The sequence below is a fragment of the Myxocyprinus asiaticus genome, chromosome 1 (assembly GCF_019703515.2).
Source record: "Myxocyprinus asiaticus isolate MX2 ecotype Aquarium Trade chromosome 1, UBuf_Myxa_2, whole genome shotgun sequence".
Lineage (NCBI taxonomy): Eukaryota > Metazoa > Chordata > Actinopteri > Cypriniformes > Catostomidae > Myxocyprinus > Myxocyprinus asiaticus.
This window is the reverse complement of record NC_059344.1, coordinates 48794913-48798283: the sequence shown is the minus strand read 5'-3', so window position 1 is coordinate 48798283 and position 3371 is coordinate 48794913.

Below are 3371 nucleotides of genomic sequence, written 5' to 3'. Positions count from 1 at the left end.
AGTTTAAGACTGGTGAGGAACAGAAATCATCAGCAGGTTTCATTTATATTGGTTCTCAAGCCTGATGAAGGTTTATGTTATCTTTAGTTTGACCACTAGGTGGCTGTGAAGCTTTATAACATTTATTTAAATGAAAACATGCCATACAGGTGTTCTGATCCTATAAGGCAGGGGTCGGCAACCTTTTTGACATGGAGTGCCATTTTCTATTTTCCTGGTCAATGGTTCTGTGCGGAATTCATATAAATAAAATAGTCGTCTACTCTCTCGCCGATGCTGGCGTGCCAATGCTGGCATGCGTGCCATATGTTGTTGACCCCTGCATAATCCACTGTCAACACCAAAACAATAATTCATGTTATATTTAACTATATTTTACTAGATCATCTAGAGGCCAATGCAATTTTGTGGTTTTAAAACAGAAAAAACTTAATAGAAGCAAAATAATACAGTCGCATTACTTTTGCTACCGAGAAATATACCGCCAACACCACACTCACCAGCATTTCGACGTGGGTACTTTATCAGAAATACCTCTTAATAGATTTCGTTTGACGCTGAAGTAGTAACAGCAGTCTAATTCTGTGCAGGAGAGCCCCACCCACATCAAGGCCCCGCCCACTCTTTTTGTCAGCTGAATTAATTTGGTACTATTTTTGAATTTCTGCGTTTCCCAGGGAAACCTAATGACGCAATGACGTCAATGCGGGTCAAAAGCACAGTGATAGGCTGGTGGCGGGGAAAGCTGTGTTCTCCACCAGCAGAAACGACACTGCTGTATCTAAGAAGCCCTGGTGTCTATTTAATTCGAGGTAACGGAGTTATGCATGTATAAAATAAAGATTCATATTTTAATAAAGAAAAGAAACGAGACAAATGCGGGTTAAAACGAATGCAAAGTCACAACACTGTCTACTTCCTCAGGGGCCGTTCACACCGAATGCGCATTTGCGCCCGTCCGCGCTGTTTGTCAATTGCAAACGCATTGCGTTTCAGCGCAAGAACGCGTTCGGTCTGAATGGCAATGGCCCCTAACATTAACTAAAGGTAAAGCAAGAAATGTTATCGTTTGATGCCATTTATCTGCACAGCTATGTATATTCTTACCGTGAATGTGCAGAACTTTCGTTGAACACTTTTCTTCTGTGCAGAACATCATGCCCACTTATCAGTCTACGCAAAACAAGTTTGTGGGATGGCACCCCTCCATCAACTTCTTACGCATAGTGATCAAGCTCATCCTCTAGTACGCACCCCACCCCAAAAACATCGGGGACGCTGATACTTTTTCTAAGTATTTCTCTCTTCATTCAAAAAAATCAAGTGAGCTCATTCACGCACTGATCAATGGTCCAAATGCATGCGCATGACTGTGTACTCCGTCTTGCCTACATTTCTAACAGAACACTATGCCAACATAGCTTTTCACCTGCTACTCGAAGATGTAAAAGGTGAGTGATTTATTATTTCTTTCTTTTCAAATCTGAATGCATTTTTAGGCTTTTAGACTTCGGATCGGTTGCAAAGTGTTCAGTGATGGAAAATGATAATAAATCTACTTTGATTGCTTGTGCATGCAGGTAGAGTAGCCTATAGGTATAGCGCCAAGAACAACTTGTGTGAAAGATAACCTATTACTCTTTTTCTGTGTGTTTATCATTACCAAATAGCGCATACTGTATGTGCTTAATTTGTGCTTGCGCTTTATAATGACACTTGGTTTACATTTCTGTTGATCTTTTCACTTACTGATGGCTGATACTAGGAAAAGTGTGGTGGTAATAATCATAGCAGTCTAAGAAACTTTGAATTCACTACTGCTATGTTCTCACGATGACGCGTGTTGTTCTCATTGTTGCCGAGTGGTCACGATTCGCGCTTTTGTAACATTTGTGAATCGCACTGACATCTCTTATACGATTTTAGAACCTGTCATGCTCATATGTTTAAATAAGACGGATAATGGAACAAGCATATGTTTTATAAAGTTGTGTCGTGCTCAAAAACAGCTTTACTTGAGCTAGCAGATGAGGAACCTCCGAACCAAGCTCTATACACTGTAGCAAAGTCACTGAACATGCAAACTGGTGTTTTCCTTGGGACTGGTTTAACTTTGTCAGGCTATACCCAGCAAGAATCTGCACCCTCATTTGAAATAAAGGGACGGCGTGTTCAGTACCACGGACAGCGACGTCACTACCAGACAGAGCGGCCTTCCAGCCCGTGCGTCAGACTCACTGTAGAAATAAGAAATCTACTGATGCATTAACAACATGAATGTATGTATACAATGGGATACATATCTAAATAAGTGTTTATTAGATTTCTGTAGCCAGTGATCACGGCTGCATTGCCGTAATCATTTGTTTTAATCCTACATTTTATACCTTTCGTTTGCTTGGTTGGGTTTTTCAGCAAACTCTGGGCCACGGCCTCAAATGTTTTCCCTCAAGAGTTTAAAAAGTAGGGCAGGCCGGGACTTTCAATGCAGAACTATAATTCCCTACTTCATGTTTTAATTTAACAAAACACCATCCAGTTTTTAAAAACTTGAATAACTGATTGTTGTGCTTGAATGCATCACTATAAACCCGGTAACCCCCCCAAGCATGTACAAGCAAGTACATCACCTGAATGGTGGCAGAATCTGCTACATACACCCTTTTCTATGAATGTTTTGTCAGATGTTTTCTATATAGCCAGACGTATCTTTACGTATCTTCATGGGCTATCCTTATTATAAGTAATAATAATTGTCTAGCTTTTACGCTACTCAGTGTTGCTATGCTCTTAATTGACATAATATAGGCCAGCAGTATTGAGTAGCCTAATTGGCGCTTTTGTGTACGTCACTCGTATAAATAATGTTTACATTTGGCCTATTATTTGCCATGAGCATTTAATATATAGTATCACTTTTTTGGTAAAACAGCCACCAAAGTAGTGGTGTCTTACACTAAGGCATCAACAAAAGGAGGAGAATCTGATCGTGACGTCAATGATTAATAACTGACGCAGCTTGAAAAAAGGAGAAAACATACTTATTTCCAATATAGTACATATATGATTGTTTTTTTTTTTTTTTGTTTTTTTTTTAGTTTGTGTGTATGAATGCATGATGCATTCATTATGGTGCATAACGTATCATTTTGATGCATTTGCTAAATGGGGCGCAGTAGTGGCTCAAATTTCAATTGAGCTCACTATAGCCTATATGAAAAAGAGGAGAAAATATGCATTTGTTCGAATAAGAAAAACAAAACAAAAAAAAAAAAAAAAACAGTTGTCTGATTGCACGATTATGCCAGATCTCCGTACCCGAGCGTCACGATCCTTTGTGCAAACGGCGTTGGAGAGAGAGTAGACGTGAA